A 13316-nucleotide genomic window follows, 5' to 3' on the forward strand; every position below is an offset into this window, starting at 1 on the left:
GGGCGTTCAGCGCCAGCTCTTCTCCAGGGTGCGATTCTGGCATTCAAACGCCCAGATGCTGCCCATTTTGGGCATTCAGCGCCAGAACCATGCTCTGTTCTGGCGTTGAACGCCAGCCAGATGCTTCTTACTGGCGTTTAAACGCCAATAAGGTCTTCCTCCAGGGTGTGATTTTTCTTCTGCTATTTTTGATTTCGTTTTCAATTTTTATATTTATTTTGTGACTCCACATGATCATGAACCTAATAAAACATGAAAGAACAAGAAAAATAAAATTAGATAAATAAAAATTGGGTTGCCTCCCAACAAGCGCTTCTTTAATGTCAATAGCTTGACAGTGGGCTCTCATGGAGCCTCACAGATGTTCAGAGCATTGTTGAGACTTTCCAACACCAAACTTAGAGTTTGGATATGGGAGTTCAACACCAAACTTAGAGTTTGGTTGTGGCCTCCTGGTGCACGAAATTGTGATGTCCAGGCTCGATCAATCCCTGGCAACGTGAGCAACTTGGTACGCGTAATCGTGATTACACTTTAATTATGTAAAATTCATGGCTCTTTCTTTCCCTGGCAATGGCGCCAAGAACATGGTGCCAATACCATGGTTCACAACTTCGATACAACTAACCAGCAAGTGCACTGGGTCGTCCAAGTAATACCTTACGTGAGTAAGGGTCGAATCCCACGGAGATTGTTGGTATGAAGCAAGCTATGGTCACCTTGTAAATCTCAGTCAGATAGATATAAAGTGATAAGGGTGTTTTCGAATAATAAATAAAAGAAGGGATAGAAATACTTATGTAATTCATTGGTAGGAATTTCAGATAAGCGAATGGAGATGCTTTTCGTTCCTCTGAACCGCTGCTTTCCTGCTGTCTTCATCCAATCAGTCTTACTCCTTTCCATGGCTGGCTTTATGTGATACATCACCACTGTCAATGGCTACTTTCGGTCATCTCTCGGGAAAATGATCCAATGCCCTGTCACGGCACGGCTAATCGTCTGGAGGCATCACCCTTGTCAATGGCTTCATCTTATCCTCTCAGTGAATAATATGCTCACGCACCCTGTCACGGCACGGCTATTCATCTGTCGGTTCTCGATCATGCTGGAATAGGATTTACTATCCTTTTGCGTCTGTCACTAACGCCCTGCAATCGCGAGTTAGGAGCTCGTCACAGTCATTCAATCATTGAATCCTACTCGGAATACCACAGACAAGGTTTAGACTTTTCGAATTCTCTTGAATGCTGCCATCATTCTAGCTTACGCCACGAAGATTCTGGTTAGGAGATCTAAGAGATACTCATTCTAGCTTAATTCATGTAGAACAGAAGTGTTTGTCAGGCACGCGTTCATAAGGGAGAAGGATGATGAGCGTCACACATAATCATCACCTTCATCACGTTCTTGGGTGCGAATGGATATCTTAGAAGCGAAATAAGAAGAATTGAATAGAAAACAGTAGTACTTTGCATTAATCTTTGAGGAACAGCAGAGCTCCACACCTTAATCTATGGAGTGTAGAAACTCTACCGTTAAAAATACATAAGTGAAGGTCCAGGCATGGCCGAGAGGGCCAGCCCCTAAAACGTGATCAAAGGATCATAAGGTAATCCAAAGATGCCAAATACAATAGTAAAAGGTCCTATTTATAATAAACTAGCTACTAGGGTTTACATGAGTAAGTAATTGATGTATAAATCCACTTCCTGGGCCCACTTGGTGTGAGTTTGGGCTGAGCCTGAGTGTTGCACATGTAGAGGTCCTTCTTGGAGTTGAACGCCAGCTTTTGTGCCAGTTTGGGCGTTCAACTCTGGTTTTGGCTCCTTTTCTGGCGCTGGACGCCAGATTTGGGTAGAAAGCTGGCGTTGAACGCCAGTTTACGTCGTCAATTCTTGGCCAAAGTATGGACTATTATATATTGCTGGAAAGCCCTGAATGTCTACTTTCCAAAGCAATTGGAAGCGCGCCATGTCGAGTTCCGTAGCTCCAGAAAATCCATTTTGAGTGCAGGGAGGTCAGAATCCAACAGCATCAGCAGTCCTTCTTCAACCTCTGAATCTGATTTCTGCTCAAGTCCCTCAATTTCAGCCAGAATATACCTGAAATTATAGAAAAACACACAAACTCATAGTAAAGTCCAGAAATGTGAATTTAACATAAAAACTAATGAAAACATCCCTAAAAGTAACTAGATCCTACTAAAAGCATACTAAAAACAATGTCAAAAAGCGTATAAATTATCCGCTCATCACAACACCAAACTTAAATTGTTGCTTGTCCCCAAGCAACTGAAAATCAAATAGGATAAAAAGAAGAGAATATACTATAAATTCCAAACTATCAATGAAACATAGCTCCAATCAAATGAGCGGGACTTATAGCTTTTTGCCTCTTGAATAGTTTTGGCATCTCACTTTATCCATTGAGTTTCAGAATGATTGGTATCTATAGGAACTCAGAGTTCAGATAGTGTTATTGACTCTCCTAGTTCAGTATGATGATTCTTGAACACAACTTCTTTATGAGTCTTGGCCGTGGCCCTAAGCACTTTGTTTTCCAGTATTACCACCAGATACATAAATCCCACAGACACATAATTGGGTGAACCTTTTCAGATTGTGACTCAGCTTTGCTAAAGTTCCCAATTAGAGGTGTCCAGGGTTCTTAAGCACACTCTTTTTTTTTTTTTTTTGCTTTGGACCTTGACTTTAACCGCTCAGTCTCAAGTTTTCACTTGACACCTACACGCCACAAGCACATGGATAGGGACAACTTGGTTTAGCCGCTTAGACCAGGATTTTATTCCTTTAGGCCCTCCTATCCACTGATGCTCAAAGCCTTGGGATCCTTTTTATTTGCCCTTGCCTTTTGGTTTTAAGGGTTATTGGCTTTTTCTGCTTGCTTTTTCTTTTTCTTTCTATTTTTTTCGCCTATATTTTTTTTTTTTGCAAGCTTTGTTTTTTGCTGCTTTTTCTTGCTTCAAGAATCATTTTTATGATTTTTCAGATTATCAAACAACATGTCTCCTAGTCATCATTCTTTCAAGAGCCAACATATTTAACATTCTTAAACAACAACTTCAAAAGACATATGCACTGTTCAAGCATACATTCAGAAAATAAGAAGCATTGTCACCACATCAATATAATTAAGCTAAGTTCAAGGATAAATTCAAAACTCATGTACTTCTTGTTCTTTTGAATTAAAACATTTTTTTCATTTAAGAGAGGTGATGGATTCATAGGACATTCATAACTTTAAGACATAATTACTACTACTAATGATCATGTAATGAAGACACAAACCTAGATAATCACATAACATAGAAAACGAAAACAAAAGAAATAAGAACAAGGAATGAATCCACCTTAGTGATGGTGGCGTTTCCTTCTTGAGGAACCAATGATGTCCTTGAGATCTTCTATGTCTCTTCCTTGTCTTTGTTGCTCCTCCCTCATTGCTTTTTGATCTTCTCTTATTTCATGAAGCATGATGGAGTGCTCTTGATGTTCCACCCTTAGTTGTCCCATATTGGAACTCAATTCTCCTAGGGAGGTGTTGATTTGCTCCCAATAATTTTGTGGAGGAAAGTGCATTTGAGGCATCTCCGGGATCTCATGGAAATGAGCTTCTTGCGCCTCTTGAGCTCCATGACTGGGCTCTCTTGCTTGCTCCATCTTTTTCTTAGTGATGGGCTTGTCCTCTTTGATGAGGATATCTCCCTCTATGTCAATCCCAGCCGAATTGCATAGGTGGCAAATGAGGTGAGGAAAGGCTAACTTTGCCATAGTGGAAGACTTGTCAGCCACCTTGTAGAGTTTTTGAGGTATAATCTCATGAACTTCCACCTCTTCTCCAATCATGATGCTATGAATCATGATGGCCCGGTCTATAGTAACTTCAGACCGGTTGCTAGTGGGAATGATTGAGCATTGAATGAACTCCAACCATCCTCTAGCTACAGGCTTGAGGTCCAATCTTCTTAGTTGAACCGGCTTGCCTTTGGAGTCAATCTTCCATTGAGCTCCTTCTACACATATGTCCATAAGGACTTGGTCCAACCTTTGATCAAAGCTGACTCTCCTTGTGTAGGGGCGTGCATTCTCTTCCATGTATGGCAAGTTGAACGCCAACCTCACATTTTCCGGACTAAAATCTAAGTATTTCCCCCGAACCATTGTAACATAGTTCTTTGGATCCGGGTTCTTACTTTGATCATGGTTCTTGGTGATCCATGCATTGGCATAGAACTCTTGAACCATTAGGATGCCGACTTGTTGGATGGGATTTGTTAGAACTTCCTAACCTCTTCTTTGAATTTCATGTCGGATCTCCGGATACTCATTTCTTTTGAGTTTGAAAGGGACCTCAGGGATCACCTTCTTCTTGGCCACAACATCATAGAAGTGGTCTTGATGGGCTTTGGAGATGAACCTTTCCATCTCCCATGACTCGGATGTGGAAGCTTTTGTCTTCGCTTTCCCTCTTCTAGAGGATTCTCCGGTCTTAGATGCCATCAATGGTAATGGAAAAACAAAAAAGCTATGCTTTTACCACACCAAACTTAGAATATTGCTCGCCCTCGAGCAATAAACAAAAGAATAGAAGAAGAAGAAGAAGAAATATGGAGAGGGAGATGTGGTTTCGGCCAAGAGGAGTGTAGAGGGGTGTGTTGTGTGAATTTGATGAAGAATGGAGGTCTTTATATAGGGAAGGGAGGGGGGGTTAAGGTTCGGCTATATGGGTGGGTTTGGGTGGGAAATTGGTTTTGAATTTTGAAGGTAGGTGGAGTTTATGAGGTAGGTTTATGGGGAAGAGTGGATGGATGTGAGTGGTGAAGAGGTGATGGGGAAGAGAGATTGAGGTGATTGGTGAAGGGTTTTTGGGGAAGAGTGTTTATGGGGTTGTGTGAAAGAGAGTGGTGAGAAGAAGTGAGTGGAGGTAGGTGGGGATCCTGTGGGGTCCACAGATCCTGAGTGGATCCTGTGGGGTCCACAGATCCTGAGGTGTTCAAGGATTTACATCCCTGCACCCATTAGGCATGTAAAAATGCCTTTGTACCCAACTCTGGGCGTTCAGCGCCAGGTTGGTGGCCATTTTGGGCGTTCAACGCCCATTTGTGTGCCATTTCTGGCGTTGAACGCCAGAACCATGCCTGTTCTGGCGTTCAGCGCCCAGAAGCTGCCCATTTTGGGCGTTCAGTGCCAGAACCATGCTCTGTTCTGGCGCTGAACGCCAGACAGATGCTCCTCCAGGGTGTGATTTTTCTTCTGCTGTTTTTGATTCCGTTTTCAATTTTTATATTTATTTTGTGACTCCACATGATCATGAACCTAAGAAAATATGAAAAACAATAAAAATAAGAGTTAGATAAACATTGGGTTACCTCCCAACAAGCGCTTCTTTAATGTCAATAGCTTGACAGTGGGCTCTCATGGAGCCTCACAGATGTGCAGAGCTTTGTTGAGACTCTCCAACACCAAACTTAGAGTTTGGATATGGGAGTTTAACACCAAACTTAGAGTTTGGTTGTGGCCTCCCAACACCAAACTTAGAGTTTGACTGTGGGGGCTCTGGTTGACTCTGCTTTGAGAGAAGCTTTTTCTGCTTCCTCTCCATGGTTGCAGAGGGAGATCCTTGAGTTTTAAACACAAGGGAGTCCTCATTCCATTAAAGGACTAGTTCACCTCTGTCAACATCAATCACAGCTCTTGTTGTGGCCAGGAAAGGTCTTCCTAGGATGATGGATTCATCCTCTTCCTTTCCAGTATCCAGGACTATGAAATCAGCAGGGATGTAAAGGCCTTCAACCTTTACTAACACATCCTCTACTTGTCTATATGCCTATTTTCTTGAGCTGTCTGCCATCTCTAGTGAGATTTTAGCAGCTTGCACCCCATAGATTCCCAGTTTCTCTATTACAGAGAGGGGCATGAGGTTTATTCCTGAACCAAGGTCACACAGAGCCTTAAAGATCATGGTGCCTATGGTGCAGGGTATTATGAACTTTCCAGGATCCTGTCTCTTCTGAGGCAATGTCAGTTGATCCAGATCACTTAGTTCATTGATGAACAAGGGAGGTTCAACTTCCCAAGTATCAATGCCAAATAATTTGGCATTCAGCTTCATGATTGCACCAAGAAACTTGGCAGTTTGCTCTTCAGTAACATCCTCATTCTCTTCAGAAGAGGAATACTCATCAGAGCTCATGAAGGGCATAAGGAGGTTCAATGGAATCTCTATGCTCTCTAGATGAGCTCCAGAGTCCTTTGGTTCCTCAGAGGGAAGCTCCTTATTGATCACTGGACGTCCCAGGATGTCTTCCTCCTTGGGATTCACGTCCTCTCCTCTCCTCACAGGTTCGGCCATGGTGCTTATGTCAATGGCCTTGCACTCTCCTTTTGGATTCTCTTCTGTATTGCTTGGGAGAGTACTAAGAGGGATTTCAGTGATCCTTTTACTCAGCTGGCCCACTTGTGCTTCCAGATTTCTAATGGAAGACCTTGTTTCATTCATGAAACTCACAGTGGCCTTGGATAGATCAGAGACTAGATTTGCTAAATTAGAAGCATTTTGTTCAGTGTTCTCTGTCTGTTGCTGAGTGGATGATGGAAAAGGTTTATTATTGTTAAACCTGTTTCTTCCACCATTATTAAAGCCTTGTTGGGGCTTTTGATCCTTCCATGAGAAATTTGGATGATTTCTCCATGTTGAGTTATAGGTGTTTCCATAAGGTTCACCTAAGTAATTTACCTCTGCTATTGCAGGGTTCTCAGGATCATAAGCTTCTTCTTCAGAAGATGCCTCTTGAGTACTGTTGGATGCAGCTTGCATTCCATGCAGACTCTGAGAGATCATATTGACTTGCTGAGTCAATATTTTATTCTGAGCCAATATGGCATTCAGAGTATCAACTTCAAGAACTCCCTTCTTCATAGGCGTCCCATTACTCACAGGATTCCTTTCAGAAGTGTACATGAAGTGGTTATTAGCAACCATGTCAATGAGTTCTTGAGCTTCTGCAGGCGTCTTCTTTAGGTGAATGGATCCACCTGCAGAAGTGTACAGTGACATCTTTGATAGCTCAGATAAACCATCATAGAATATATCCAGGATGGTCCATTCTGAAAGCATGTCAGAAGGACACTTTTTGGTCAATTGTTTGTATCTTTCCCAAGCTTCTTAGAGGGATTCACCTTCTTTCTGTCTGAAGGTTTGAACATCAGCTCTAAGCTTGCTCAACTTTTGAGGAGGAAAGTACTTGGCTAAGAAAGCCGTGACCAGCTTATCCCAAGAGTTCAGGCTGTCTTTGGGTTGAGAATCCAACCATAATCTAGCTCTGTCTCTTACAGCAAAAGGGAAAATCATGAGCCTGTAGACTTCAGGATCTACTCCATTAGTCTTAACAGTATCACATATCTGCAAGAATTCAGTTAAGAACTGAAAAGGATCTTCAGATGGAAGTCCATGAAACTTGCAGTTCTGCTGCATCAGAGAAACTAATTGAGGTTTCAGCTCAAAGTTGTTTGCTCCAATAGCAGGAATGGAGATGCTTCTTCCATGTAAATTGGAATTATGTGCAGTAAAGTCACCAAGCATTCTCCTTGCATTGTTGTTGGGTTCGGCTGTCATCTCCTTTACTTGTTCGAAATTTTCAATCAAGTTGTCTCTGGATTGTTGTAATTTAGCTTCTCTTAATTTTCTCTTCAGAGTCCTTTCAGGTTCTGGATCAGCTTCAACAAGAATGCCTTTTTCTCTGTCCCTGCTCATAAGAAAGAGGAGAGAAAAAGAAAAGAAGAGAAATCCTCTATGTCACAGTAAAGAGGTTCCTTATTGTTAGTAGAAGAAAAGAAGAAGAAATTCGAACACAGATAGAGGAGGGGGTTCGAATTTGGTGATGATGTGAGGAAGAGATGTTAGTAGATGAATAAATAAATAAAATAAAATGAGAGAGAAGGAGGGAATTTTCGAAAATTAATTTTGAAAAGGAGTTAGTGATTTTTGAAAATAGTTTTTGAAAAATGTTAGTGATTTTCGAAAGTTAAGATTTAAAAAAAAATAAAATAATTAATAAATAAAAAAAAATTTTGAAAAAGGGGGAAGATATTTTCGAAAATGAGAGAGAGAGTTACTTAGGTAGTTTTGAAAAAGTTAAGAAACAAACACAAAGTTAGTTAGTTAGTTGAAACAAATTTTGAAAGGATAAGAAGTTAGGAAGTTAGAAAAGATATTTTGAAAAGATATTTTTGAAAAAGATAAGATAAGAAGATATTTTTGAAAAGATATGATTGAAATTAGTTTCGAAAAAGATTTGATTTTTAAAATCTCAATTAATGACTTGATTCATAAGAAATCACAAGATATGATTCTAGAACTTAAAGTTTGAATCTTTCTTAACAAGCAAGTAACAAACTTCAATTTTTTTGAATCAAAACATTAATTGATATTGTTATTTTCGAAAATTTGATATAAAAATAAGAAAAAGATTTTTGAAAAATATTTTTGGAATTTTCGAAAATAATTAAGAATTTTGAAAAAGATTTTGAAAAAGATAAGATTTTCAAATTGAAAATTTGATTTGACTCATAAGAAACAACTTGATTTTAAAATTTTTTGAAAAAGTCAATCCAAATTTTCGAATTTGATGAGAGAAAAAGGGAAAGATATATTTTTTTTGATTTTTTTGAAAAACATGAAAATTATGCAATGCATGAAATTTTTAGATCAAAACAATGAATGCATGCAAGGATGCTATGGATGTCAAGATGAACACCAAGAACACTATGAAGATCATGATGAACATCAAGAACACATTTTTGAAAAATTTTTAATGCAAAGAAAACATGCAAGACACCAAACTTAGAATTCTTTAATGCTTAGACACTAAGAATTCAAGAATGTATATGAAAAACAAGAAAAGACACAAAACAAGAAACAGAAAAATATTTTTGATTTTTATGATTTCCTAATTTTTTTTTGGATTTTTTTCGAAAATTATATTGAAAAAGAAAAATAAGGATTCCAAAATTTTTAATATGAATTCCAGGAATCTTGCATTTTTAGTCTAAAGCTTCAGTCCAGGAATTAGACATGGCTCACTAGCCAGCCAAGCTTTCAAAGAAAGCTCCAGTCCAAAACACTAGACATGGCCAATGGCCAGCCAAGCTTCAGCATTTAACACCAGAGTATATTGCTCTTGATAACAAATTGCTGCTCATCATTTATCAAGTATGTAACTTACCTCTGATGGTTTGGAAGCCTCAGTCCAAAAGAATTTAGACATGGCTTTACAGCCAGCCAGGCTTCACATGCTTCATGAAACACTAGAATTCATTCTTAAAAATCTTGAATAAAATTTTTGAAAACATTTTTATTTTTTTCGAAAACAGATGAGAGATTTTTGAAAATATTTTTGAAAGATTTTTTTGAAAAAGTTTTGAAAAATAAAATAAAAAGAAAATTACCTAATCTGAGCAACAAGATGAACCGTCAGTTGTCCAAACTCAAACAATCCCCGGCAACGGCGCCAAAAACTTGGTGTTGTTGCCGGGATTGGGATCTCAGACGATTCTTGGCGCCAAACAGGAACAATTAAGTCCCCGGCAACGGCGCCAAAAACTTGGTGCACGAAATTGTGATGTCCAGGCTCGATCAATCCCTGGCAACGTGAGCAACTTGGTACGCGTAATCGTGATTACACTTTAATTATGTAAAATTCATGGCTCTTTCTTTCCCTGGCAATGGTGCCAAGAACATGGTGCCAATACCATGGTTCACAACTTCGATACAACTAACCAGCAAGTGCACTGGGTCGTCCAAGTAATACCTTCCGTGAGTAAGGGTCGAATCCCACGGAGATTATTGGTATGAAGCAAGCTATGGTCACCTTGTAAATCTCAGTCAGGTAGATATAAAGTGATAAGGGTGTTTTCGAATAATAAATAAAAGAAGGGATAGAAATACTTATGTAATTCATTGGTAGGAATTTCAGATAAGCGAATGGAGATGCTTTTCGTTCCTCTGAACCTCTGCTTTCCTGCTGTCTTCATCCAATCAGTCTTACTCCTTTCCATGTCTGGCTTTATGTGATACATCACCACTGTCAATGGCTACTTTCGGTCATCTCTCGGAAAAATAATCCAATGCCCTGTCACGGCACGGCTAATCGTCTGGAGGCATCACCCTTGTCAATGGCTTCATCTTATCCTCTCAGTGAATAATATGCTCACGCACCCTGTCACGGCACGGCTATTCATCTGTCGGTTCTCGATCATGCTGGAATAGGATTTACTATCCTTTTGCGTCTGTCACTAACGCCCTGCAATCGCGAGTTAGGAGCTCGTCACAGTCATTCAATCATTGAATCCTACTCGGAATACCACAGACAAGGTTTAGACTTTCCGGATTCTCTTGAATGCTGCCATCATTCTAGCTTACGCCACGAAGATTCTGGTTAGGAGATCTAAGAGATACTCATTCTAGCTTAATTCATGTAGAACAGAAGTGTTTGTCAGGCACGCGTTCATAAGGGAGAAGGATGATGAGCGTCACACATAATCATCACCTTCATCACGTTCTTGGGTGCGAATGGATATCTTAGAAGCGAAATAAGAAGAATTGAATAGAAAACAGTAGTACTTTGCATTAATCTTTGAGGAACAGCAGAGCTCCACACCTTAATCTATGGAGTGTAGAAACTCTACCGTTAAAAATACATAAGTGAAGGTCCAGGCATGGCCGAGAGGGCCAGCCCCCAAAACGTGATCAAAGGATCATAAGGTAATCCAAAGATGCCAAATACAATAGTAAAAGGTCCTATTTATAATAAACTAGCTACTAGGGTTTACATGAGTAAGTAATTGATGTATAAATCCACTTCCTGGGCCCACTTGGTGTGAGTTTGGGCTGAGCCTAAGTGTTGCACATGTAGAGGTCCTTCTTGGAGTTGAACGCCAGCTTTTGTGCCAGTTTGGGCGTTCAACTCTGGTTTTGGCTCCTTTTCTGGCGCTGGACGCCAGATTTGGGTAGAAAGCTGGCGTTGAACGCCAGTTTACGTCATCAATTCTTGGCCAAAGTATGGACTTATATATTTCTGGAAAGCCCTGGATGTCTACTTTCCAACGCAATTGGAAGCGTGCCATTTCGAGTTCTGTAGCTCCAGAAAATCCATTTTGAGTGCTGGGAGGTCAGAATCCAACAGCATCAACAGTCCTTCTTCAACCTCTGAATCTGATTTCTGCTCAAGTCCCTCAATTTCAGCCAGAAAATACCTGAAATTACAGAAAAACACAAAAACTCATAGTAAAGTCCAGAAATGTGAATTTAACATAAAAACTAATGAAAACATCCCTAAAAGTAACTAGATCCTACTAAAAGCATACTAAAAACAATGTCAAAAAGCGTATAAATTATCCGCTCATCACCTCCCAACACCAGACTTAGAGTTTGACTGTGAGGGCTCTGGTTGACTCTGTTTTGAGAGAAGCTTACTGTGCCTCTTTTCCATGTTTATAGAAGGGTAACCTTGAGTTGTAAATACAAGGGAGTCCTCATTCAATTGAAGGACTAATTCACCTCTGTCAACATCAATCACAGCTCTTGCTGTGGCTAGGAAAGGTCTTCCAAGGATGATGGATTCATCCTCATCCTTCCCAGTATCAAGGATTATGAAATCAGCAGGGATGTAAAGGCCTTCAACTTTTAGTAGCTTGCACCACAAAGATTCCCAGTTTCTCTATTACAGAGAGGGGCATGAGGTTTATCCCTGAACCAAGGTCACACAGAGCCTTTTCAAAGATCATGTTGCCTATGGTACAAGGTATTATGAACTTTCCAAGATCCTGTTTCTTCTGAGGCAATGTCAGTTGATCCAGATCACTTAGTTCATTGGTGAACAAGGGAGGTTCATCTTCCCAAGTCTCAATACCAAATAATTTGGCATTCAGCTTCATGATTGCACCAAGGTACTTGGTAACTTGCTCTTCAGTAACATCCTCATTCTCTTCAGAAGATGAATACTCATCAGAGCTCATGAAAGGCATAAGGAGGTTCAATGGAATCTCTATGGTCTCTAGATGAGTCTCAGATTCCTTTGGTTCCTCAAAGGGAAACTCCTTATTGATCACTAGACGTCCCAGGAGGTCTTCCTCACTGGGATTTACGTCCTCCCCTTCCTCTCCAGGTTCGGCCGTGTTGACTATGTCAATGGCCTTGCACTCTCCTTTTGGATTTTCTTCTCTATTGCTTGGGAGAGTACTAGGAGGGATTTCAGTGATCCTTTTACTCAGCTGACCCATTTGTGCCTCCAAATTTCTAATGGAGGACCTTGTTTCATTCATGAAACTTACAGTGGCCTTAGATAGACCAGAGACTAAGTTTGCTAAATTAGAGGTATTTTGTTCAGAGTTCTCTGTCTGTTGCTGAGTGGATGATGGAAAAGGTTTACTATTGTTAAACCTATTTTTTCCACCATTATTAAAGCCTTGTTGAGGCTTTTGTTGATCCTTCCATGAGAGATTTGGGTGATTTCTCCATGAGGGGTTATAGGTGTTTCCATAAGGTTCACCCATGTAATTCACCTCTGCTATTGCAGGGTTTTCAGGATCATAAGCTTCTTCTTCAGAAGATGCCTCTTGAGTACTGTTGGATGCAGCTTGCATTCCATTCAGACTTTGAGAAATCATATTGACTTGCTGAGTCAATATTTTATTTTGAGCCAATATGGCATTCAGAGTATCAATTTCAAGAACTCCCTTCTTCATAGGCGTCCCATTACTCACAGGATTCCTCTCAGAAGTGTACATGAACTGGTTATTAGCAACCATGTCAATGAGTTCTTGAGCTTTTGCAGGCGTTTTCTTTAAGTGAATGGATCCACCTGCAGAGGTATCCAAGGACATTTTAGCTAATTCAGACAGACCATCATAGAATATGTCCAGGATGGTCCATTCTGAAAGCATGTCAGAAGGACACTTTTTGGTCAGTTCTTTGTATCTCTCCCAAGCTTCATAGAGGGATTCACCTTCTTTCTGTCTGAAGGTCTGAACATCCACTCTAAGCATAATCAGCTTTTGAGGAGGAAAGAACTTGGCTAAGAAAGCCTTGACCAGCTTATCCCAAGAGTTCAGGCTATCCTTAGGTTGAGAGTCCAACCATATTCTAGCTCTGTCTCTCACAGTAAAAGGGAAAAGCATGAGCCTGTAGACTTCAGGATCTACTCCATCAGTCTTAACAGTATCACATATCTGTAAGAATTCAGTTAAGAACTGAAAAGGATCTTCAGATGGAAGTCCATGAAACTTGCAGTTCTG

The 13316-nt window shown here is 40.2% G+C and overlaps 2 non-coding genes across 2 annotated transcripts; both read left to right on the forward strand.

Annotated features, from left to right (window-relative positions):
* The first annotated feature begins 7134 nt into the window (after positions 1-7134).
* LOC148576401 (small nucleolar RNA R71) lies at positions 7135-7242 on the forward strand. Its single transcript, XR_015903809.1, has one exon. It is a non-coding gene; the product is annotated as a small nucleolar RNA R71 (small nucleolar RNA).
* Positions 7243-12959: 5717 nt separating this feature from the next.
* Positions 12960-13067, forward strand: LOC148576402 (small nucleolar RNA R71). Its single transcript, XR_015902826.1, has one exon. It is a non-coding gene; the product is annotated as a small nucleolar RNA R71 (small nucleolar RNA).
* The last annotated feature ends 249 nt before the right edge of the window (positions 13068-13316 follow it).

This window comes from Arachis ipaensis, chromosome B1, assembly GCF_059453495.1.
Source record: "Arachis ipaensis isolate K30076 ecotype BB chromosome B1, ASM5945349v1, whole genome shotgun sequence".
In the NCBI taxonomy this organism is placed as follows: domain Eukaryota; kingdom Viridiplantae; phylum Streptophyta; class Magnoliopsida; order Fabales; family Fabaceae; genus Arachis; species Arachis ipaensis.